Source organism: Streptopelia decaocto (genome assembly GCF_964273445.1).
Source record: "Streptopelia decaocto genome assembly, chromosome: Z".
NCBI classification, from domain to species: domain Eukaryota; kingdom Metazoa; phylum Chordata; class Aves; order Columbiformes; family Columbidae; genus Streptopelia; species Streptopelia decaocto.
Genome location: NC_138657.1, coordinates 42152309 through 42179752, shown reverse-complemented (window position 1 = coordinate 42179752; position 27444 = coordinate 42152309).

Sequence of the window (27444 nt, the reverse complement as noted above, 5' to 3'; positions counted from 1 at the left end):
GTAATTATTATCAAATACTAAGACAGTGTTTTTGTAAGTGTTATGAACTCATAGATACTATATAGCATAAACTAATAAGACACATGAAATTGACATGGATTGTGCACCATAGTTTATCATTTCAGTACAAAAGAAACATTTAAAAGCTTTTGCTTATTTACATTACTAGTTCATGTCATGTTTTCATTATTCCATTTTGAAGTAGACAGACATAGTCCACATGAAGAGTATCAAAAGGGAAAACAATTCTGAAGAGAAACAATTTCCCATTTAAGTCAGAAATTGAGGACTAGCTTAAGTTTTTCTACAAAAACTCTACCTAACAGAAATATGAATCACAGAATCACAAGCAGTTCCCTGTCCTTCTTGAACTGAGGGGCCCAGAACTGGACACAATATTCCAGGTGTGGTCTCACCAGGGCAGAGTAGAGAGGAAGAAGAACCTCTCTCAACCTACTCACCACATCGCTTCTAATATACCCCAGGATGCCATTGGCCTTCCTGGACACAAGGGCACAGTGCTGGCTCATGGTCATTCTGCTGTCCACCAGGACCCCCAGGTCCCTCTTCCCTACACTGCCCTCTAACTGCAACCTGGGGTTGTTCCTACCCAGATGCAAGACTCTACACTTGCACTTGTTGTATTTCATTAATTTTTTCCCTCCACAACTCTTCAGCCTGTCCAGGTCTTGCTGGAGGGCAGCACAGCCTTCTGGCATGTCAGCCACTTCTTCCAGCTTGGTGTCATCAGCAAACTTGCTGATAGTGCACTCTATTCCCTCATCCAAGTCATTGATGAATATATTGAATAGTACTGGTCCCAGTACCAACCCTTGAGGCACTCCACTAGATACAGGCCTCCAGCTAGACTCTGCCCCATTGACCACAACTCTCTGGCTTCTTTCCTTCAGCCAGTTCACAGTCCACCTCACTACTCGGTCGTCCAGACCACACTTCCTCAGTTTAGCTGTGAGGACACTGTGGGAGACTGTGTCAAATGCTTTACTGAAATCAAGATAGACCACATCCACTGCTTTGCAATCATCCATCCACCTCGTTATGTCCTCATAAAAGGCTATGAGGCTAGTTAAGCATGACTTCCCCTTGGTGAAGACATGTTGACTGCCCCTAATGACCCTCTCATCCTTGATATGCCTTGAGATGGCACCAAGGATAAGTTGTTCCACCAACTTGCCAGGAATGGAGGTGAGGCTGACCAGTGTATAGTTATCCAGGTCCTCCTTCTTGCCCTTTTTGGAGACTTTCCTCCAGTCCTCAGGCACCTCTCTCATTTCCCATGACTTCACAAATATGATGGAGATTGGTCTAGCAATGACCTCAGCCAGCTCCCTCAGCAACTGCAGGTGCATCCATCTGGACTCATGGATTTATGGATGTCCAGACTGATTAATTGCTCCCTAACCCCATCCTCATCAACTAAGGCGAACTCCTGCACTGTCCTGACTTCCTCTGGGGCCCCAAGGGTATGGGGCTCCTCAGGACAGCCTCCGGCAGAGTAGACAGAGACAAAGAAGGCATTCAGTAACTCTGCCTTCTCTGTATCTTCTGTAACCAGGGCACCCACCTCATTCATCAGTGGGCCTACATTGCCTCTGGTGTTAGTTTTATCTGTCATATATTTGAAGAAGCTCTTTCTGTTGTTGACCCCTCTCGCCAGGTTTAATTCTAAGGAAGCCCTAGCTTTCCTAGTTGCCTCCCTACATCTTCTGACAACAGCCTTATATTCTTCCCAAGTGGCCAGCCCCTCCTTCCATGATCTGTAAACTCTCCTCTTCCACTTAAGTTTGCCCAGCAGTTCCCTGTTTAACCAAGCAGGTCTCCTGGCTCCCTTCTGTGACTTCCTACGTGTCAGGATGTTCTGATCTTGAGCTTGGAAGAAGCAGTCCCTGAATGCTAATTAGCTATCTTGGGCCCCTTTACCTTCAAGTACCCTTTCCTGTGGGATTTCCCCTACCAATTGTTTGAAAAGGCCAAAGTTGGACTGAAGTCCAGGGTTGCAATTCTGCTTGGTATTCTGTTCCTGCTACATGAGATCCTGAACTCCACCATCTCATGGTCACTGCAACCAAGGCAGCCCTCAACCTTTACTGCTTCAACCAGACCCTCCTTGTTAGTGAGGATGAGATCCAGCAGTGCTCCACACCTAGTTGGCTCATCCACTATTTGCATCAGGAAGCTATCATCAATGCACTGGAGGAACCTCCTGGACCATGGATGGCTGGCTGAGTACTCCTTCCAGCAAACATCAGGGTAGTTAAAATCCCCCACAACAACTGGGGCCTGTAATTGTGAGGCTGCTCTCAGCTGCCTGTAAAAGGCCTCATCATCTTCCTCACCCTGATCTGGTGGCCTGTAATAGACACCGACAACAGTATCACCCCTGCCAGCCTGCCCCTTAGTTCTCAACCACAGACTCTCAACTTGCTCCTCATCCGCCCCTGCACAGTACTCAGTACATTGTAGTTGCTCTCTCACGTAAAGAGCAACTCCACCACCTCACCTTGCTGGCCTGTCTTTCCTGAGAAGGACATAGCCATCCATGACCACATTCCAGTCACGTGAGCTGTCCCACCATGTTTCTGTAATTGCCACCAAACAGAGGTTTCTAACTCCTCCTGTTTATTCCCCATGCTGCATGCATTGGCGTACAGGCATTTCAGAGAGTGAGCTGAGCACATCGATTTCACCCTCAGGGTATGGGAGGCCTCCCAGTCTTCATCAATTCTAGAGTGCTGCCCCACTGGTGCCCCGTCCCCCTTTGAATCTAGTTTAAAGCTCTCCAAATGAGCCCTACTAATTCCTGTCTCAGCATCCTTTTGCCCTTGTGAGATAAATCTATCCCATGTATCACTGTTTGGACTGCTGTCTTATAAAGGCAGCCGTCATCAAAGAACCCAAAGCCCTTCCTGTAGTACCAGTCCTGAAGCCAATCATTTATGGACTGAATTCTTCTATTCCATCCCATGTCGTCACCTGAAAATGGAAGGAGGGAAGAGAAATAACTTGCGCCCCAGACTCTTTCACCAACTGTCCCAAGGCCTTGAAATCTTTCTTCATTCCCCTTAGACTACGGGATCCAGCTTCCTCCCCATCTGTCTGGAAGATCAGCAGTGGGTAGTAGTCCGTTGAGTGCACCAGGTTGGGGAGTGCCCTGGTGATGTCCCTAATGCGGGCGCCGGATAGACTACAAACTTCCCTATGATGAGGGTCTACTCTGCATATTTGGCCCTCTGTTCCTCTCAGAAGGGAATCACCTACTACAATTACCCTTCTTTCTTTCGTATCGGAGGCCGCCTTGAGGTGTGGAGACAACTGCCTCTTCCTATGTGACCCTGTAGGCAGGCTTTGCACCACATCCTCACCTACATCTCCTTCAAGATCCAGGGCCTCAAACTTATTACAGAGAGGCACCTGGGGAAGCAAAGCAGGTAGGGAGGGGGGTTGCCTGCAACACCGAACGGAAACTCGTTTCCAAACCTCCTCATCTTTTGGTCTTCTGCTTGACAGCGGCAGGGCAGGGGCTGTCTTGGGTCTCCCCTCTCTGCCCGATAGGGTGAGGGGTCCATCACCTTTTGGGGGGTATCCCTCTGGGGCGATATCTTTATATAAATGTTGGCCTGAAAAGCAAATTTGCAGTAGGGCTTTTTCTTTTTTCTTCAGTAAAATCTGAAAAAAAAAAAGAGATTTGGATACATATTTTACATACATATATGTCTACGTTTAAAATTTAATTTAATCCCAACTAAAGCAAAAAGAAAGGATTAACTGCTAAAATCAGTTCCAGAAATGTAGTGAGACTTGTTCTTTAAATTCACACAAACACACACACACAAATTCTTGCAGATATTGTCCTTCTTGATAGATTTATCTCTGTTCTTTAAACAGCACCAAGTAATTACTCCAGCTTATCGCAAATCTTTTGTCTGGGACAAACACATAATTTCATTAATTATCTTAGACAGAAATGTAGGAGGGAGGGAGGGAGGGAGAAAGGGAGGGAGGAAGGAAAGAAGGAAGGAAGGAAGGAAGGAAGGAAGGAAGGAAGGAAGGAAGGAAGGAAGGAAGGAAGGAAGGAAGGAAGGAAGGAAAGAAGCAAGCAAGCAAGCAAGCAAAAGCAATCACAATTCCCCACAAGCAGACTGATGCTCAGCCACTCTCTGAGTGATGGACACCTTGAAAGCCAAAACAACTTCTGTCCTTCTTCTAGCCCCAGCTTGCATTGCTGAGCCTGACATGATAGGGTATGAAATACCACTTTGGCCAGATGGTGTCAGGTCTCCTGTATTACCAGCTCTGTTTTAACCACAAATTCAAAAGATTTGATGTGAATAATCATTATAGGAAAAGCAAATGCCACATAATAACATAGTTCAAAATGTTGCATGTATCATATCGGTCTGTAATTTATACCCTAGATAGTGATACGCTGATGGCTGCAGCTTTTTTTTTTTTTTTACATAAAGAGAAAGGCATATTTTTCACCATGTATTCCTGTCTGAAGCAGTGTAGCAGCTACCTGCAAATAATTTTCTATGTGACAAGACCTATATACAAACATGAAAAACAACTTGTGGGTATTCTTTGTCAGTAAAGACAGTGTTGTTTCTATTGATGATTCAACTAGCTTACCACTACTTGTCTGGAATGAGGTATCCAAGAATTAGTCTTTGTTGAGGAGAAACAGCTGATATATATAGATGTAAAGCTGAACAACATTATAATCCAAAAGTATCAAAATGTCTGTCCAAGTGTCCTTATTAGGCCTTTAACAGATGAATATGTGCATTTAATTAAGAATGAGAAGAAGAAGCCTTGTAAAATTCTGAAGATGTAACTGCCTACTAATATTTTTTGTCAGTGTTTTCAGAAAAGGAGCACATTCCCTCAGGAATAACTAAGGAACTAAAATCTCTAAATAGCCAACAGATAGATATACGTGAGTGTGATATGAGACTTTAATTCTTTACACAGATCAAGGCATCTGGACAGGACATCAGTCAGCTAGAGTAAACAAGAGACTAGAGATCTCTAGCCTGACTTTATCACATTTTCCTCATATGAAGGAAGTGAAGGAATTGAAGTATCCAGGCAGCTGGGAAAGGTGTCTAGAAAAAGATTTATCTTCTCTGCTTGTGATTCTACTGCTGCTGTGTACTGACTTTAACAAGGCAGAAGGTCAGTTCCCTAACTTTGTGGAAGGTCAAATTGCAACATACACAGACTTAGCCAAATCAGGATATTTGTGTTGTATAAACACACAGATTAGAATTTATTGAAAGCTTTAAAGGCTGTCTCTTAATAACACAATTGAGTTCTGAAGGAATGAGTGATTCCTAGTGTTCGCATTTATCTAGTTACTCTCTGTAAGAACTGATTTGCTACAACAGACCATCCTCAGCAGCCTGATCAGTAGCATGTCCGTAATTTTGTGCTTGATGATTCACTGCTCTCTCTGATTAGTATCTTTAAGTTTGAAAAATCCTTATATAAATGTGAAACTAAAAATATTTAGTTCTTTGTGAGTCATAAAGATTAGGTTACCCTCCTTTACAACAACATTGCAAGGCATATATTCTCAAATATTCACATTAGTATTCTTTTAAAAATGACCCTGGTTTTGGTTCAGACTATTAGAAAGCAAGTGGTGAATCATTGGCATCTGTGGGACACTGTTCTCTTTCTGCTTCTTTTCACAAGAGTTGATTCGTATAAAAGGAAGAGCAGAATTAATCTGAGTGTATATTTAAATATATTGGATTCTCTATTTCTCACTTCAGTTCTAAAATTATGAAAGCCATGGTAACAACAGACATTCCTTTATTCATCCAAAAAAAAGTATTCCTAGCAATTAGATTTTCATTGTTTTCTAAGAATCAGATATAATCTCTTAAATATAAACCTAGTATTTACAATGTGTTTTCCTTGGTACATTTTTATATAGGCTCACCAGTACTTAAACTATGATATTCGCCAACTTCTGAGATCCCAAATACAGGTATATGGAACACAAGTGGAATTCTCTGTACCTCTTTAACTAGACTAGTCTAGCATTTTGTTTTTAGCATGTTCCCAGATTCTGTATACATTTAGTTGTGTCAGGACTAAGAAAAATGACCAGAGATTGTCTTACAGTCTTACATGCTAATTACAAAGTTTACTCATGTCTTACTTGTCTGAAGTTAGAAGTAACATATCCAAGTTATCTATTGAAAAAAAAAAAAAAAAAGTATGTTCTTCCCATTTTGCAGCAACTGGCTTCCCAGAAGAACAGCCAAGGCCAAGAATGCAAATGCATCATTAATATAGACATTTGTTCAATTCAATATACAAAAAAATGGAGGATTAATGAAGCAACCCCTTTTTTGTAGAAGAATAGTACCATATATTCTTAATTAAATCAATATATTGCTTGAAGTATAAGGACACAAAGTACAAGGACTGAGGTATAATACAGATTAGAATAAATAAACAGAAAAAATAATAATAAAAACAAACAAACAAACCAACCCCAAAAAACCCCAAACAAACCAAAATTAAACAGACCTTCCGTTTGTCTGGGAAGAGAAGAATAATCAAGTAGAGCTATTCAGATAAAGATGACAGTCTAACTGACAGGCCTAAAAATGATCTTGTCAGCATTTCCTAAGGACTACAGTGAATGGACCTATGAATGTGAGAAGGGCTAGGAGATGAATTAACAACCCCATCCTTGCAGTTTTGGATGAAAGTGAAAATGACAGTGTAACTTCAAATGGGAGCAGAGAGGATTTTAGAGAAAAGATGGGGAATTTGCTTTTGTCTATGCTATGTGGACATATAGGGGGCGCGTTAGGGAGAGGAAATGAAGTGCAGGAATATAGTTTATTAGTTCTAGAGTGAAGTCCTGTTTTAAGTGCAAGCAATTTAGCAATACACCTTTTACAGTTTACTTTTATTCAAAGAGCAACTAAATGGTTTCATTTCTAATTCTGCTAGCAAGAAGGAACAGTTTGTGATGTCAATAAAGCTTCCTCAATGAATCATTCATTAACGAAATATTAGTAACTTGTTTTGCTAAAAGATCTTGAAGAAAAAGTAATAGCTGGGTAGAAGACTTCAGATTGTGAAGTCCAGGAAACTTTTATACCATCTAGTATTTAGCTTTTCCATTTTAATCTTTTTGCTCAGTTGCTACTGCAATTACTGGAGACAGATATTCTGTTTGTGAATGGAAATTCCATTATACTTACAAAATTAGTTTCTATCCATGAAATGCAAACATAAAATAGTAAGGTTTTCCTTGTTGCTAGGCCATGTGAAATCAGCTGTCTAGTTTCATTGATATTTTAACATTCTAGTTCTTGCACAATAACTAATTCCTGAAAACAGAAGATAGAGATGCCCACATACAAACCTGAATGTGACTCAGTTCAGTAGAGGAACTCATGCTTCCACAAATAGGTAAATATCCAAGACAGGCACAAGAAAGATGGAGCAGACATGGCACATGAAGTTTTACTTTCCCATAGCAATGGTGTTTAAAAAGCCTTAAGCAATGATAAGTGACTTCTATTGGAAAGAGCTACATATTATTACTCTTTATACCAGCTGCCAGTGTCTTGAGGGCACTGCTGGCCATCAGTGTTCCTGCCTGGCGTCCCTGGGGCTTCTGTCACCTGCCCACAGCCCAGAACCCCATCTCAGCTCCCTAGGGCCAACGGCCCCTGCTGAGGTGATGCCACAGCAGGGATCTTCTCTAGCTCTCCACAGCCCTGCCCGTTCGTGATCTCTGCCAAGCTGAGCCCCACTGCAGCCATCCTCATCCCCAGGCAGATGCCTTGATGCCCAGGGCTGGGGCTGCCCATGGTGCTCCCTGCTTCTGACTGTGGTGGTCCCATGGGCCCTGGCTGCCAGGCTCTGATCAGAGTGTTCCCCTCAACTCTCCTCCTATGGGAACCACTGGCCCTCCCTGGGCCCTGGCATGGAGGAAGAATTGAAGGAGGAGGAAGAGATTGCAGGTGGGCACAGATGCTGTGGATGAGTTACCCTCTGCTGCTAGCTGTCTTGCCAGATCTTTTCTTCCCATGGCCATTGCACCCATCCCACTCTGCCCCATTCTTTCCCTGGAAGGGTTTCCATCAAGAAATTACTTCCAAAATCCAAGCACCAGCAGTAAAGGAGAAAAGCAGCAGAAAGCAGTAGTAGAAGACAAAATGCTTCTGTTAAGCTGCTGTGCTTTAATAAACAACTGTGGGGTCATGTCCAAAGTTCTCATGCCCTTTTGTTTACTTTTAATTATGGCATTATTACAAGTTGCACAATTGTTCTTTGCATCTTTTTAGAAAAACATCCTTATTAGAAACTGCAAGTTAATCATTTTTTGTATACCCTGGCAAAATATACCTGGCAAAATATACCTGGCAAAATAGTAGTGAAGTAGCACCTGTCATTTGAAACAATGACAATAACAAAAGTGAAATGTCAAATAAAACAAAATATTAAAAGAAACAATGGCAATAATAAATGTAAAATATTTGTTATGGCTGCACATTTTATATCAAGCTCTTAAAACCTTCTAGAAGTTTCATTTGCATGTAGTGGCAGAAAGGCAGGTATTTTAATAAACGTGTTGCCTAGGGACGGAGGAGAAAATTATTGCTGGTCTCACTATAACACCTATCCTAGGAACTTCCAATAGAAAAGGAACCTTCCCCAAAGATAGTATTTCTGTTAGTTAGATTCTGTTAATGTAATGCATAAAGCATCCAGAGAAACCAACATATGAGCTGTTATTGCTGTGCTTCAGGATCCAAGGAGAAATTAGTTCAGAAACTTAGCCAAATTCAAACTTCCATGTGTGTTTCTTTAGAATCTTACATTTGCTAATAATGGTGAAATCTTGGTTAATACAAAGAAAGACTGCCTGTGTTTTTTGAACTCAGACTATTCATAACTTAAACTCACCAACAAATGACTAGCATCCAGTCCAGCAACAGCATTTCATTCTAAAGTAATACATTTAATATGTAAATGATACATCTATAATAAGTTGTCTCTGTCTTGGATTTGAGTCAGCTTATTGTCCTTCTTGACAATGCCATCAGCCAGAGTGTCAGAGGATACAAATAAAGTTAGTGCCATTGAGATACTCTATTTACCCTAGCTTTACTACAGTTTACTGCCTTTAAATCTTCAGATAATTGTTTTAACTGGACACTACTGGTTTCTAAAACAGTGTTCCAAGCAGTAGTATTGATCTTCCTGTTTTCACATTTTCAACTTCTGGCTGCTACCCAAGTAGCTCTTGTGAAATTGCACTGGCTAAATTGGAACATAGCCTTATCTCCAATTTCAAGCCAGCTGAAACCCAAAGAGATTTCTGAGAACAGCCATGGAATGTTGAAACAGGAAAAAATTACTTCCTTGTGGCTGAAAAATTTGACTGAGCCAAGACTGGTATTGAGGAAGAAATTAAGTTAAATGCAGCAGTATTCATAATTTTGGAAATTCAAAGACACTGGCATGGATAGCATTTAAAAAGCACTGTTGACGTTTTTATATAATGTATAATGACTGCATTTTAGTATTAGTGTAAAAAAGTAGTTTTTATTCAAGTAACAACAGCATATGTATTTTCTACAGTTTTACAGACATTATTGCTTGCACACACTGAAGAGAGAATCTAATAAAAACAGTACAATCTATATTTCTGTTAACATTAGCAAGCATTAACAACATCCAGCTCAAAATTTTTCTGCAGCAAAAATCCAAAGAGCACAGAGCAAGAAAACAGGCAAAGCAGAGATGAGTTTGAGGAGTCAGGCCATTAGGAAGGTAGGGGACATGATGGCATTTGTGCTGGTGAAGAGAATATTTGGTGCTCCTGCAGTTGTTGCCATCCCTCACATCTCAGGTCCTCTCTCGGTAGAAAGAACTGGAGCCAAACTGCCTTTTGAGAGCAGTTTGCTGATTAACTCTTCTTTTCCTGCATCTAAAATTGTATCAGTTAATATAGAACACTTTGTTTGTTTATTGTATTTTCAGAAATAAAGATTCTGCCAAACTCTGGAAGAAGAAATGGGAGGTAGGAGAGGCTAGAGAGACACGGAGGAAGGATAAGGAACTTCACCAATAGCCTCCTCCCCAGCTGTACCTGGCTGATTTATCACTGGTCTCAGGTTCTTTTAAGAGGGGCATGTAGTGACAGGTAAAGAACTGGTCTCTGCTTTTCAATACCTGCTAGCACAAATATAGCTTTTGAAATACTCATGCAGTGTTTATACAGTCAGTGCAACAGGTTATTTCTGGTAATGGCCTATGTCTAGGTAAACAAATGGGCTCGTTTAGTATGTATAAATTATTGTGAAATAAGCTGCAGCAGGGGTGACTCAGATTGTCACAGCTTCTTTGTATTTCCAATAGCAAATTGGGAAACTGACCATTGTAGAGCTATTACTGGGACTGGACACCTCCTTTTCACTCCAGCATGAGTTCTGACATAGAGACACAGTTAGTCCTAAGAATGAAATGTTGCCAGAAAGAAAAAAAGAAGAAAAAATAAATTTTCTTGCCAATGTATTCCTTTGTGTTTCTTGCTAATGTGTTCCTCTGTGTTCTCGCAAAATGCAGCTGAGGACTAGGTACCTGCTATTTTCTGTTGAACAATATGAATATAGGAATTGTACAGGTATTCTGTTGTGCAAGAGGTTTCAGTCACACTGTTGTTTTTGCAATGCACTGTAATTCCAGAAATAATATATCTAAAAGTGGCATTCTTACAGTCAGTTGAAATATAACCTTCCTCCACCTCAAAAAATCTGAAAACTTTAGCAGTAAGTTAGGATATCATTAGGGAAGCAAAATATATGACTCATTTACTGTCGGCACCAAGTGCGAAACATAGTAATAAAGGAATTACCATAATATAGACTATCACAGCGTCCAGCAGACCCTGATGTTGCAAAGAGGACCTACAATACTTGCTGAAGCCAGAGCGATGAACGTTGTTAGAACTTCTAGCCATTGTGCAGATTATCTTAAGTTTTTGGCATTTTGGCAGTTGACCTATTTCTCAACAATACTTACCTATTCTAAAAACATAGATGTCAAAGCTGAGAAAGAATAAATTTCATTCCTTTATGTCCAAATAAAAGTCATTTGTTATGTGAATGAGAATAAAATATGCAGTTTGCTTTTCGCTTATATGACCACAGACACATAAATTGGCTCACTTCCATGGCTTGTTACATTCCTTTATCAAGGATTAAAGGTATGTCCTAATACCAGTAACAGCATTTTTTTGAAGTTCCAATACCAAACTGCTAACTGACTAATATGGAAACAGCCAAACTCTTTGTTCTCCCCCAGTGACTTGTTACAGCAACATGATCAAGTTTCTCTTTGGCCGGTGCCTTAGAACTGAACCTCCCAGACTGCTCTGTTACTGGCAGGTGCTAGACAACTTACCCTTGCTTGCTATCCCTTCTTATTGTTGCGAGTTTTATGAAGTTGTAGTGAAGTTGTCTTCTTTAGAGACTTGCACTGAAAAGGCCAGTTTCTCCTGTTGATGACTCAGATTTCTGGGGAACAGGCATGTTCTTAACACATTGCTGCAAGTTTAACAGGGCAATTGCTTTGCAGCTGGCTGAAACAGGTACTGATCAAGCCCTGCGGACTCCTAGCAGCACAGACTGGACCTGATACCTGTGCTTTCAGTTTATGTTGAAATCATGGGGTAACGGCCATTGTTGTAATGGAGTCCATTATTCATCTTTAGCCACAAGGTGTTCCTAGGTCTTTAAAAGCTAGAAATTAAATTCAAATAATAGATAAATGAAAGATATTCTATGCTTTGAACTCCTTTCTCTTTTAATAAGAACAGTTTGTAAGACAAACTTGCACTTCCAATTTTGTTTTTTAAAACAAAAAACAAGAAAGAAACATAGATTCTAAAGTATTTGTTTTATGAAATAAGTAATCATTTTTCTAAATACATTATTAAGAAAAAATTTTCTGTCAAAATCAAATAACTGGATAATTAAGCACTAGCTTGCATGTAGATGAAGACCAAAGCAGTAGCAGCAAGTTAGGTATTTCCAGAGTGTACCAATGTCTGTGAATACAAAGCTAAACAAAATAGTTGCAAAATAAATAAATTGTTTCAAAATCTGGATTCATCCTGTCACACAGAATGTGGGAAGCATAATAAACTCAAGCAAAAGGTTTCTTCTTTGGTGTTACATTTTTGTTTGTTTGTTTGTTTGTGGTTTTATTTTCCTCATGTTAGCAGTCCAGTTTAGAGCCCCCTCTTTGACCTTTCAAGTATCAGGAAGGCCAAGTGAAATTCCAGTTAACTTCAAACACTTGAGACCTCATGTGGCCACTGTTGTATCTCAGAATCCGTGTGAGTCACATTTTCATACTAGCTCTTCTATCTCAAATAGCCAGACATACAAAAGTTGTATTATATTACTTAAAACAGGAACACATAAAATTCTCTAGCTATTATGTATTTTAGAGAGATAGAAAACTGGCAGGTTGAGACAGGCTACTAATTTATATTTTCTAAAATGTTATACTCTTAACATGAATCTAATTTTAATTTTATTTTTTGAACAACAATGGGGTTGTGGAAAAATAGAAGGCTGCTTTTTCACACTTCCAAATGATATTTAAATATCAGAATTGTGAAGTGATAGTCATGTATTTAATTAATTAAAGATGAAAGCTTATTGCTTCAACATCTAAGTTGAATTTAATACTTAGAACATGCAGTCTAAACTTACTGTTACAGAAATTTCTGGAAAATTTCTCTTTCAGATACATAGATTTGAAATAAAGCTGCTTTTATAATTCTCCCTTTCTTAAAGGATAAATTATCTAAAAGTGAATTAAAGTGAGCTTGAAATATTACACAGGAAAGTGTTACACAAATTATGTAAATAGCATCTATTCATTTAAAAAATTAACAGGTAACGATGGCTGGACCTGTCTTCATAACCATCTCAACATCAAGGGTGAGTTGAGAAAGTTAACAGTAGTGCAAGTATGGGATGGGATATGAATAATCCCTTCCTTTAAACTACTCTTTTCTCTCCCCTTCTCCTTCGTCATCCTCTCCACACATCTGCAGCGGACAGCTGCCCTACAGTTTTGACTGATCTGATTATTTCCAAAGGTCAAAGCCAGAATTTGTGAATGCTCAATCTGATTCATTGGCATGCAGGTTGATGCATGGGTGAATATTGCCTTTAAATTTTATTCAGACTAGATGTTAATAGTAAACACAGGAGGTGATTAATTTGGTAGCAGTTTATTTTTCATAACTACTACTGTATGTAGTTCTTACTTTCTCATTAACATTTGAAACATTCACTGCATCGCTGGGTTTAGTGCTGTGGATTTAGCTTAACGTTTATAGCTAAATAAATTAAATGTGATGTAGGTTTACAATTTACATATTGCCACAAAACTTATGAACTAGGCAAACTGTATTTATGAACTGAATTTTAGAAGATGTAACACAGCTTACAGTAATACTACCCCTGAAAAATAAATGCCATAAGGAGTTTCATAAAAATATTCAGCACCATTTTTGTTTTATCCCATAAAAACATTTAGATGATGGAACTGTTTTAAGGTAAATAATTTTTATAGTAATTTTAATATTTGTATTTTGGTTTTTGGTAATATTTTATACTTTTATTTTATATTCAATTTTAATATATTTTATCGGGCTTAATCTAACAAATCCTGCAAGTTACCAAATTTTTAGGTCTATCTTACTTTGCTGTTTCCACATAACGAATTTATTCCACACTCACATCATCTGCTGGAGGCACACAGGCACACAGTTATTTTATTAATACAAATAGATGATGTCCCTTTGCATCTTTTGAAAAGTATTTCCTAAGAAGTTTCACCTATATTTATGGAAGAATACTGCAGCCATTTAGATTTCAAATATACTTGATGGTGAATACACATTGTAGTGTTCCTACCCATACAGGTGTTCCATTGATGCCAAGGTGACTACTAAAGTGCATAAAGTGTATGAAATGGATATATCAGAGGAAAAAAAAATCCTTGCTCAATGTAAATGTCAGGATAACCTTCAGCTTCAATAGTGTCAGGTTTTCATACTAATTGTATTCTTACATCAGGCTTTTAAAAATAACTCCAGTCAGTGGGATATCTACTTCTGGCATCCTTGAACTGAGAATCATAGAATAATTTGGGTTGGAAGGGAACTTGTAATTCTGCCTTAAAAATCTTCTCGAAAACTTCCTTTTCACTACTTCTGGACAATTTGAACTTCTCTTTTGGTATTTACACATATAAACACATATTTCAAATGCAGAGTGATATCATAGCTATACTCTGGGTTTCATGTGCATTTAAATGCTCTTCCCAGAAACTGGTGCATTAAGCATAGTTCCCCAAGTGAACACATCTCTCAGCAGGATTTGGTTTAAAATTCTTTGCTTATGAAGAGCTAGGTAATTTTTTAGTGAAAAACGTTTGGTGTCACTCAAGTTCCAAATGTCAGCTGGGGCATATGTTTGTGTACCTTGTAATTGCGACAGCTAACATCAGTAGCAAAAATAATGGAATCATAACAATGACAAGTTAAGATGGCACTATATTTGCCAGAAAATTCCTGATGTGTTGGCTCTATAAAGTCGTTTGAGATGCTAAATTTAAATAAGTTCAGTTCATTTTCTTTCCCTTCCACTCAGGCTGGGACATCTATCTCTTGGGTTACTTGCCAGCCTGCATTTATTTAGAATGCTTTCCATTCTGTTTAATTCTTCCTCAAAGTTTCCCTTGGATGACAAGCACTCTTCCTTGTGGGGGGCTGCACTTGCTTCCCCTGGGAGCCTAATCAAGCTCAGGTCCCCCTGCCTGCTTTGCTGCTGCCTTCAACACCTGGCACCCCAGCCCTTGCACAGCAGCAAGTGCTGCTGCTCCCTGACATGACCAATCATGAATGTACTTCCATCATGTTCATGAGCCTAACAGTAACGCATCTATATTGTCTCCAAGCCTCAGCCACTGCTCACTTTCTTGCCCACTGTAATAGCTTCTATTATCTTTATTCTTTTCCTTATGACAGTCCCTCAGTCAGGTTACAAAAGTCCATCCTGTGCTTCTGATGCCAAAAAGAAGCACTAGGGGTGTCTCTCAGAGTTTCAAGATGTCCACAGTTACTCCTGAGAGTTTGACTTCCTTCTGGTGACACACCCTAAGACATCTCAGGTCTGAGGGCCTATCAGGCACTATCAGGCCCTGACCACCCCTGCCCATGGGCCCGGAGCTCCGGGTGAAGGTGCGCAGGGGGGCTGCCGGTGCTGACAAAGCCTCTGCCCTGCTGGCTGTGTTGTCACTTTTCACTCCTGACTCCCTGCCCCTTATGCAGCCACTGTTCATTGGTGCTCCCTGACCTTAGGTTAAGAGTTGTGCTACCTGGTCTCTCAAACAACTATTACCCCTTAACAGTCCTGTCTAGTGCCATTGATTCCTTCAAGACTTCCTGCTAGTCTGACATGATTTTTCCTTGCTCAAGCCTCCTGAGGTTTCACAACCTTGATGTGTCAACAGTGATGTCTCCACCTGGAGAATTCAGACTTTTTATGGGGAAATCCAAGTATGCCAGAAGCAGACTGCTTACTCACTCCTCAGCTGATCCTCGCTTGTTGAGAGGTGCTGACTAGTAGTAGATAGGTTCATAGGCTGTTTTGTTCTCCCAGGCCTTCCTTTACAATATCCTTCTGTGAGCTGCATAGATAAAAAGAGCATAGCACCCTTCTAGCCAAGTAAATATGGCTGCCATTGCTTGCAGCAAGCCAAAGGCTTTGCGTCTAGCTGATGAGACAAACCTCAGGATTTGTCAGGCTTTGTATGGACTTCACTTGGCCTGCCTGGATATTCAGGATGCTAATGGCTTGCTACACTCTCCCCCTCAATCCAAATTGAAGCCATCAACCTTGAGACTCAGAAGGTCTGTGGAAGTTTGATCGTAACATCAAAGAAAGGGGTGGGCACTATAAGTTCGTGTATGTCATTTTAACTGTATACAACTTTAACTATAAATGTTAAAATCATGGTAAATAAACTAATATTAATTCCTTGATTAGTTTGCTAAGACATTGTGTTTGTTTTTCCCAGAACAAGACTGAGTTTAACAAACTGCTAACAGCATGAAGTGCCCCTAGATCTGTCAAAATCTTCCCATGCACTGCTGTTGGTGATACATCTCCTGCCACTTCTGATGAGTATGCTATACCCTTTTCTGTTTTATTTAGTGACTTACTAATGGCTGGAAGTCCTCTGATCCTTTTTCACCCTATTGCTCTACTGTCACTCTGATCTGGCTGTTTAATTGATTTAATATAACATTTTTTTTTCAGTCTTACGCTGAATATATCCCTTTTCTTTCTGCAAGGCTTCTTTAACATCACTTACTTCAATAACAGTGTATGATATAAAAGTATGAATGTGATTTAATTGATGGAAGCCCATCACTTTGGCTTATTTCTGTTTTCTTAGAGCTTCAGCTTCCCTACCAGGTCACTTTCAATAAAACAGGTAATGACGACCAGAATGTTTTAGTTACATGCCCCAAACCAGAAATCTTCTTGTTCCATTACATTACTCATTATGAAAGTCCAAACAAAAATCTAGTACAAAACTAAACTGTATATGAAGCAGCTCTTAAAAACTTGTAGATACAATCTCTCAATCAGAAATTCAGAACTAGAAATCTATTATTAAGGTTTCTCCTGATCAACTCCTTTTTTTTCTGATTCTAAGTATAAACTAAGAGGTAATTGAAATTATTGTGCTCTGGACCTCTAAAATGATCACTTTCTCTAAAACATTTCCTTAAAAATAAACCATTAATTGAAGAACAAGAGTTCCTTTCCAGTCAAATGAATCACTTAATGACTAGAGAATCTTTGCAAAAAAAATCATGTTATGGCTTCACTTTATAATTTGGCTACTGCATTTGGTAAGAGCTAACATACAAAGGGTTTGGGTTTTTTTTCCTTACATCTGTTTTCATATAACCTCTGAATTAAGTCTACTTGATCAACTTCATATTCAGTGGGCTGCTGAGCAGGAAAATTGCTTAACCTGCAGCTAATTTTATTTTTTAATTCCAGTGTGATTAACTTCAAGGTTTTTTTTTTTAATTACAGCTTTTAATTTTTGTACTTGCTTTTTAAAGTTAATGTAAGTATTTTATTGTTTTTCTAGATTAAGAGAAATATAAAAGGTAATAATCAAATGGAAATCCTTGTTTTTAGAATTTTGTCTGTGCCAGGCAATTTTTTAAAGCTTGATCTGTTAATAGATTATTTTTTAATAGAGATGTTCCAGGGAGTTCATCAATTTAACAATCTTCATGCGTAAATTCTCTATTTTTAATACACACTAATACTTCCCAGCTTTTATATTTCACATATATAATTATCATGACTAAGCACATGTTAAAAAAGAGCCTGTCCAAGAATCTCACAGAAACATTATTTTTGGCCAGGAAGATAATAGTGAAGACTTAAGTCTCCTAAACAAACAGAAAATTTATATGTTCAGAAAGAGGGAAAAATCCTTGAAAAACCCTGGGCAAATTTATGCTGCATCAATAAAAACATCAAGCAGAATTGTGTAATGGCAGCTTTATTAGACTTAACGGTAAAAATTTCCTGTAAAAGTCTAGAACAGTTTGATATTTGACATTAAGACACTTCTGAAAGTCACAGCATCAAATTCAGGATTTATGTATTTATCTGAATATACACCTGACATCTAGACAGAAATATCTAGCCAATAAGGAGACTTATTCATGTACTACGTGGCTATAATTTTCAAAACTGCTACAAGCCCCACATAAGCCTGATCTCTTGAATTGCAAAGAATATCTTATCAGTCAATCCATCCCTTAAAACACAATGGATTTTCTAAAACTGAAAACATCCTTTTCTCAGAAAAATCTGAGGTTCCTGGGAAAACTGGGGTATCTCTTTTGTCAGTTTTTAAGACAGCAGACATCAAGTATTGCAATAGAACTCCTCAGTTCTAACAATCATATGATTTTGTCACCTAATTCTGAAATTTTAAGTATATAGAGTGTACAGCTTCAACATTGATCAGACTTCTTCTGCAGCCTCATATCTAAATATTAGGAAGTTTCTTTCTGTACATATTTCTTTAAGGGATTTTTTAAAAAGCCCAAATGGAAAGACTTCACATACTCTCTTTCTAGATGCACATTCGTAGCAGTGTTCTCTGTTAGTAAACAGACAAAGTCAATAGTACTGTCACACAAGAGAATTACACCATCCTGCCCCCCAAAAATGCACTTTGCTGAGATCTTTTTTTGTGAGAGGTCACAGGATCATAGAATGGGTGAGGTTGGCAGAAACCTCTGCAAGTCATCTGGTCTAATCACTTGCTCAAGCACCACCTACAGCCAGGTGCCCAACACCACATCCAGGCAGCTTTTTAATATGTCCTCTCTGAGCAACCTGTCCCAATGCTTGGTCACCCTCACAGTGAAAAAGTGTTTCCTCATGTTCCAACAGCACCTCCTGTATTTCTGTTTGTGCCCATTGCCTCTGGTCTGTCAACAACAAGCGACAAGCACAGCAGTGGCTACAGAACAACTGCGGGAGATTTAAACGTAGTGAAACGATGAACACAGTAGCAGCTACAGTAAGAGCTGAGGCTGAACATGGATTGAGGAGACAAGGGAATCCTGGAGCCATGGAAACCTATGGTCCTGTAGAGACAATCGCTGGGAACCAGCTGATCTTGTGAGAGGGGCTGATGCAGATGGGGTGTTGCCAGGAGCAACCAAAGGAGATTTAAATAGCCCTGAGGGAGTGCAGGCAACCAGGAACACAGCCAACAGGATCAGAAAACAGGGATGAGGCAGTTGACACAGGTAGGGCAAGGAAGCTCTGCCAGCTCAAGTGATGACCTCAATTGCTTGTTATCACCCTCGCAGAAGGAGATGACAATAGTATCCACTCAGGGCAAAGATACATAGTCTGCACTCAACAGGAAAGAGGGAACAACCAAGATAGAGCTGCCACGGGAACATGCAACCACCCAGACCTCAGGCTTCAGAGAAGGCCAGAGCCTTTCACTGGTCTGGAGTGGCAGTAGAGAAAACACTTATGTGAAGTGTGACCATGTGGATGACATGCCCAGCCTGGTAGTAGAGCTGAGAGAGGAGGTAGAAAGGCTGAGAAGTATCAGTGAGCTGGAAAAGTAAATAGACTGGTGGGATCAAGCTCTGGCCTCCCAGAGAAAGGAAAGACCACCAGCAAGAACCCATGGTCAAGGGAGGCGTCTATTCTCCCCTCACCTGATCAAAAAAGTAGGTCAAGGGAACAGGATGAATGGAAGAAAGTCCACACTCAGGGTGGCAGGAGAAACACCCCCTTACCCACTCCACCCTCCCAGGTGGCTCTGATCAACAGGCAAGAGGCTCTGGATGTGGAATGCAGTGACTGGAGGGGTAGGGGGCAATGGTAGTATGTTCCTGCTGGGTGTAGAAGGAGGAGGGTTCCTGCTGTGACCACCCCACCCTCCCAGGTTCTCTTGTAAAACAAGTATGAAGCCTTGCAAGTGGAATCAAACAACACCACTGAGGGAGGTGGTTCAACCAAGTTGGAGGTGCCACAGAGGATAAGTTACCCTGCATCCTCCATTGAAACAGCTCCCACAAAGTAAAAAAGGCAGGTTGTGGTCACAGGAGATTCCCTTCTAAAGGGAACAGAAGGCCCTATATGCAGGCCTGACCCACTTCTCAGGGAAGTCTGCTGCCTCCCTGGGGCCAGGGTTAAAGCTGTAAAAAGAAATTTTCCTGCCCTGCTTAGGCCATCAGATTACGATCTCCTTATAATTTTTCCAGTAGGCAGTGATGAAACTGAAATGGGAAAACTTAAGGAAATTAATAGGGAGTTCAGGGTCTTGGGATGACTGGTCAAGGGATCAGGAGTACAAGCAGTGTTCTCTTCTGTCCCCACAGTTGCAGGGCATGATGTGGAAAGATACAGGAAGACCCAGCAGATCAATACCTGGCTGCAGGCCTGGTGTCACCGGCAGAATTTTGTTTTTTTTGACGTGGGTCGGCTTACGTGACACCGGGACTGCTAGCAATAAATATGATGCACCTGTCTCCCCAAAGGGGAAAAGAATCCTGGGCCAGGAGTTAGCAGGGCTCATTGAGAGGGTTTTAAACTAGATTTGAAGGTGGAAGGGCAGAAAACCAGAAGTGGCAGAGGCAAACCCAAGGGTGGCATGCCAGAATTTGAGGGAAGGGGTGCTAGTGAGGCCCTTTGGTCTGCTGTCCTGGTGGAGTTAGGGGATGGAAAGCCATGCTGTAGAAGAGATACAAGGGCTATAGATGTGTTAGAAACTGTGGAAGCACTTGAGGATGGCCTCAAAGGAATTATGGCTTCTCACCAGAAAAAGGTGGCAGGATCAATGGCCCAGTTGCAGCATGGACAACAAACAGGAAGAGTTGGAAGCCATTGTGTGGCAGACAACATACGATATATGTTCCAATCCCAGAAACATGATTGGATGACTCTCACAACTGGAGTGCTGCACTGGATGGCTATAAACTCTTCAGAAGGGGCAGGCAAGGAAGGAGAAGAGCTGGGGTAGTCCTGTATGTCAGGGAGTATTTTGATTATCTGGAGCTTGATGAGGGTGATGATAGGGTTGAGTTTCTAGGGGTAAGAATCAATGGGAAGGGCAATAAGGCTGACATCCTGGTGGGGGTCTGTTACAGACTGTCCAACCAGGATTAAAAGGCAGATGAAATATTTTGCTGGCAGCTGGGAGTAGCCTCTCAGTCGCTTGTTCTTGGGGGGGACTTCAACATATCAGACGTCTGTTGGAAATACAACACAGTAGAGAGGAAACAGTCTAGGAAGCTCCTGGAGTGTATGGAAGACAACTTCCCAGCACAGCTGCTTTGTAAGCCTACCACCAGATCTGCTGTTTGTAAATAGAGAAGGACTGTGGATAACGTGTCAGTTGGAGGTTGCCTTGGGTACAGTGATAAAGAAATGAGTTTTCTATTCTTGGAGAAGTACGGAGGGTGGTCAGCAGAGCTGCTACTTTGGACTTCTGAAGGGGAGACTTTGATCTGTTTAGGAGGCTGGTTGGCGGAGTCCCTTGGGAGGACAAAGGAGTCCAGGAAGGCTGGTCTTTCTTCAATAAAGAAATCTTAGAGGCACAGGACCAGGCTGTCGCTGTCTGCCGGAAGGTGAGCCAGTGGGGAAGAAGGCCAGAATGGCTGAATAGAGACCTGTGGCTGGAACTTGGGAATAAAAGAAGAATTTATAACCTTTGGAAAAAGGGGCAAGCTACTCAAGAATGCTGGTGAAGTTGTGCAGGGAGAAAATTAGAAGGGCAGAAGCCCAACTAGAGCTGAGCCTGGCTACTGCTGTAAAAGGCAACAAGAAATGTTTCTACAAATATATCAGCAACAAAAGGAGAGGTGGTGAACGTGAGGAGAAATGTAGTGACAGAGGATAAGGTGCTAAGGTGCTAAATGCTAAATGAGGTGCTAAATGTCTTATTTGCCTCAGTCTTTAATACTAAGACTAGGTGTGCTCCAGGTACACAGCCCCCTGAGCCAGAAGACAGGGACAGGGAGCAAAATGAAGCACCAATAATCCAAGAGGAAATGGTTAGTGACCTGCAACACCACTTAGACACCCACAAGTCTATGGGGCCAGATGGGATCCATTCAAGGGTACTCAAGGAGCTGGCAGAAGTGATCACTAAGCCCTTTTCCATTATCTATGAGCAATCCTGGCTAACTGGGAAGGTCCCAGTTGACTGGAATTTGGCTAACGTGACACCCATCTATAAGAAGGGCCAGAAGGAGGACCTGTCAGTCTGATGTCGGTGCTGGGGAAGGTCATGGAGTGAGTGCCATCACATGGCACATACAAGACAAAAAAGGCAAGTCCCGCTTAACGAACCTGATCTCCTTCTATGACAAGGCTTGGTGGATGAGAGGAAGGCTGTGGATATTGTGTACTTAGACTTCAGTAAAGTTTTGGACACTATTTCCCACAGCATTCTCCTGGAGAAGCTGGCAGCTCATGGCCTGGATGGGTGTACTCTTCAATGGATAAAGACCTGTCTGGATGGCTGGGCCCGAAGAGTTGTGGTGAATGGAGCCAAATCCAGTTGGTGGCCAGTCATGAGTGGTGTTCCCAAGGGCTCTGTATTTAGGCCAGTTCTGTTTGATCTGTCAATGATCTGGATGAGGGGATTGAGTGCACCCTTAGTGAGTTTGCAGATAACACCAAATTGGGTGGGAGTGTTGACCTGCTGGAGGGTAGGAAGGCCATACAGAGAGGTCTAGACTGGCTGGATTGTTGGGCTGAGGCCAGTTGTATGAGGTTTAACAAGGCAAAGTGCTGGGTCCTGCATTTGGGTCACAACAACCTCAGGCAGCGCTACAGGCTCAGGGAAGAGTGGCTGGAAAGCTGCCTGGCAGAAAAGGATTTGGGGGTGCTGGCTGACAGCCGGCTGAACCTGAGCCAGCAGCGTGCCCAGGTCACCAAAGCAGCCAACAGCATCATGGCTTGTATCAGGAATAGTGTGGCCAGCAGGACTAGAGAAGTGATTGTGCCGCTGTGCTTGGTGCTGGTGAAGCCCTACTTTGAATACTGTGTTCAGTTTTGGACGCCTCATAATAAGAAGGACATTGAGGTGCTGGAGAGGGTGCAGAGGAAGGTGATGAAGCTGGTGAGGGGCCTGGAGCACAAGTCTGATGAGGAGTGGTTGAGGGAACTGGGGCTGTTTAGCCTGGAGAAAAGGAGGCTGAGGGGAGACCTTATGGCTGTCTACAACGACCTGAAAGGAGGTTGTAGTATGGTGGTTGTTGGTTTCTTCTCCCAAGTAGCAAGTGATATGACAAGAGGAAATGGCCTCAAGTTGTGTGAGGTGAAGTTCAGATTAGATCTTAGGAAAAAATTCTTCACGGAAAGGGTTGGCAGGCTTTGCAACAGGCTGCCCAGGGAAATAATTGAGTCACCATCCCTGGAGGTGTTTAGGGGACATGGTTTAGTGCAAGAGTTAGGTTATGGTTGGACTTTATGATCTTGAGGGTCTCTTCCAACCGAAGTGATTCTGTGGTCCTGTCACTGTGCACCATTGAAGAGATCCTGGCTCTGTCTTCTCTGTATCCTTCCTTCAGGTATTTATAGATATTGATGAGATTCACCCCCGGAACTTGCTTTCCTCCAGGCTGAACAGTCCCAGCTGTCTCAGCATTTCCTCATAGGAGAAACGCACCAGTCCCTTCACCATTATAGTGGCCCTTCACTGGACTCTATTAGCTCCATTTCTCTCTTGTTTTGAGGAGAACTGGGCACACTACTAGAGGTGTGGCCTCACCAGTGTTCAACAGAAGTGATCTGAGGATGAAGCCACTTAAGCAGAATGGACAAAGAGAGGGTGTGCATTTTCACCCGCCATATGAATATTATAAATAATTAAACTCAGTGCTAAAAAGGAGTTGCCTTCATGGTAAGCATAGCATATAAGAGAGAGATTTTGTGGATTTACCAGTTTCTGCTCTGTGTATGCAGAAGATAATGTACATCACAAATCGTTACTAACTGCCTGTCACTAAAGGCCATGTATTTGATGACGAAACAAACTATGAGGGGCTAAAATTTCACTTCTTTTTGTTGAAACTGGGAACCAAGCAGAAAGAAAACTGAAGAGACGGCCTAGTTCTAGAAAACACTGAAACTAGTGCTTCTGAAAATAAGTTCAAGAATTATTTCTTCTCTATTCACCTACTCATTAGATTAGATTAGAAAACAATCTGTGGGACTTCCTATGTGAAAAATCAGTGACTGTGGTAAAGGATTTGTCACATTAGTTCTGAATATGTTTACAAGTCAAAGAACATGAAGTTTACAGAAAACAGGGAAGGCTTGGTCAGAAGTAAAAGATTACAGCATTGAGATAAAAACAGGAGATGCCTTGAGTTTTCACACTGAGGTATATTCACTACACAGTCTAGCAAATGATGGGAATTAATTGTAGGATACCAGTTTAATCCCTTTACCCTCACTAACCAAGTAATTTCACTGCAGGATAGGTTGGTTGGACTTCCCAAGGATTAAAATGGCACAAAAGTGAGAACTGAAGATTCATTACTAATGTCTTAATAAAGGTAATCATTCAACAACATGTCTTCTTTTCATATTTTCAAAACAGAGAAAAAGTTGCTGCTGCTTCTTTGGGCTTATACTAGTGGCAGAATTAGACACAGGGCAGATTAAGAGCCACATTACATTAGCTAACAGATACAAAACTCTGAACAAGCAGAGAGGTTAATGCTGTGTTGTCAGAAGCACGTGATGGCCTGAGGCACAATGTAATTTAAAAATACCTTGAGCTAGTTCAGATCCTACAGTACAAGAGTACACAGCTGTAGGTTTGCTTTGTTCACCTTCAAAAGAATGTGTTCAAAAAGAAACAAAGCCAGATCATTTTGCATAAACAACTAGAAAATTCCAACCAGACAGTCAAAATGCTGATTTCACATTGTTTCCAAAAACAAACACACAATCAGGACTTAAATGGAATTAAGATTTCACTAGAAATATGAAACAAAGACGACAGTCGAGAAAAGATAACTATTGTATTAAATTCCTGGTTCTGCAAGCCAAGCAGGCAGACTAATTTCTGCTCTATTATGTTTCTCTCTGGGTGCTAACATATCCCAATCCACATGCCTCTTCAAAACAGAAATACACTTGGTAGAGGTGTTAATTGCATCTTTGAATACCATAAACTAGATACAAATTCAAGACCCAAGGCTTTTCTTCTAGGAAAGGAAAAAAAAAATAAAACAGATACAAAGTAAGATGCATTATTTAAAAAGGAACCCCTGTTTTTTGAATGAATTCTAACCTAGGCCAAATAACAGAAAATGATGTGGAGGGAGCTACCACAGTAGAGGGAAAATAATCCCCAGAGGGGAAGAATTTTGGTCACAGTGCCAAATTGTCAGAAATAATGCTGTGGAAGAAAGTGACATCTGAAACATTCAGCAAACACTGAAAAGCTGCCTGGAAAATGTATTGTAAGGATCCCAGGTAATTTACTCTCCATCTTATTTTATAGCTGGTAGAGTTGAAGGGAGCATTGTACTAGCAAAATGTTGTGCCATGTTTCTGGGAGACAATCTTCTTAAAAGGTGAGAGTGGGTCTGTGTGCCACTGGGCCTTTAAATGAGAAGAGATGGCTTTGAGATGCTTGAAAAGAAATGCTTTAAATATGCTCCTCTTGCCCCTTGTATCTGATGCCAAAAACTCAATCACTTTTGCAGTTCAGTGAATGGCAGTTCTCAGACTTTTAAAAATGCAACTCTATTTCTTAAACAAATCCACAAGTCTTATCTAGCATTCTTGCAGTCGGTTTATGTCTGATCAGAAACAGGACACACCATGATACCATGCAGCAGAACTCCTACAGCTGTGAGAATGCAGAAGCTGTAGCTGATCAAATACAATGCCATGAAGTTAGAAGGCTACGTTTTATAATCCTTTCACAAATTTAGCTTTTTTTTCTTTAAAATACTTACCTCTCTGCAAAGTGTTCCAGTACAGATTTTACGACATTCTTCTGAGTTAACCATAAGTTTGTTCCTAGACTATCATTTTAGTTTCAAATTTCTACTTTATAGGAACTTTGGATCAGAAAAAGACCTCCTAGTTAATAAGTTCTCATGTCTTTAGTCATAATTTGATCAAGCTCCATCTAAAGTTTTTTGAATCCATTTGAAGTTTGTTCCAAAACTCCCATCTAATGAAAATCAAAAGCTTTCTAACTTCTTAGACAAAATTAATGATGAACAGTTTGCACATCTGTTTTAAAATATTCTGTTGCCTTTTGTCCTTATGATTGCTTATTACTTCATGGAGTATTTCACAGGCACAAGCCTGTTTCTTTCAATTCTCTGTTGGTAAATAAACTTTTCTAGCACATTTGCTCCTTTAAAAGTAATTTTGGGAAGCTAAGAATCTAAGTGGTACACAGTATGATGGATAGCAGTTTATAGAACAACTTCAGCAGGTGTCCATTAGCTCTGATAGCAATACACACATAAATTGTAAGTTATATTTGCCTTTTCCATGAGCTACCTCTGCCTAGTCCAGCAGACAGACCTCATTGTCTATTACAATTTTTATCTGAGCACTTTACATACTTTCCTAGAAACGAGTTGCATTTTGCCATTTTCAGGTAGGTTGTGTATCCAGTATGTCAGGAATTTAAACTTCTTTAATAGCTTTAAGTAACATCTCATATTAAAGCAGTTTATGAAAGCTGGCTGGATCTACTTCATTTGTCTAAATTTCCTGTTGAGGAGCAACAGTACCACTCAGGCAACACAATCTGTGCAAAAACAGATAATCTTTTATTCTGTCTCTTCCTATCCCTATGGTTTTCTCCTAAAATCTGTATTCTACTAGCATGGTATAAAGTTTTGAGAATCCATTCCTATTTAATTCCCCAGATTATTTAATTCCTTATGTAATTCCCATACTATGCCTAGCTGGAACACCACAATGCTACACTTCCTGTTTTTCTTAAAAATTTTGTTGTCTTCAGCTGAACACAATCTTTTTCATAGTGAGATCCACTCACTTCTTTTTTTCCTTTCCTTTCCTTTCCTTTCCTTTCCTTTCCTTTCCTTTCCTTTCCTTTCCTTTCCTTTCCTTTCCTTTCCTTTCCTTTCCTTTCCTTTCCTTTCCTTTCCTTTCCTTTCCTTTCCTTTCCTTTCCTTTCCTTTCCTTTCCTTTCCTTTCCTTTCCTTTCCTTTCTTTCCCTCCATCACCTTCCTGTGATGATAAGACCAAAACAACTAGATGAAGATAACAACAAATCTAGCTGACCTGACAGATCAAGGGAGGTTTTTACATCTCATTAGCAGTATAATCATGTAGCAAGTTTGTCGATTGTGCTTACTACGCTATCGTGTAGACACTGTAGTGAAGGTCAGGATATTATTTCCAATGACATGTCCTACTTCATTTTAATGAAGGGTAAGAAAAAATATTAATAAAATGCAAACACAGGAAAAGAAGACTTCTGTGAAACAAATTAGTGTGTCAGCTGGTTCAGGCACATGCTTAGACCTCTCAAGAGGCTGTTAAATGGGTTGTGTCTTGATAACCAGTTGAGGAAACCCATTCCAGACTACAGCCTGAAATGATAAGCTAATTTTAGGGTTTGAGGGTCTCTCAATGACCAGCAGATGAAGGTTTCACTGGGAAGCAGCTGTCTGAGCTCCTGTGGGCTCAGAGAGGTAATGGTCGGTTGTGGGGCTGGGATAGGTGGCCAGGGTGGAGGGTAGGGAAAGCCCCACTGCCAGGGAAGCCC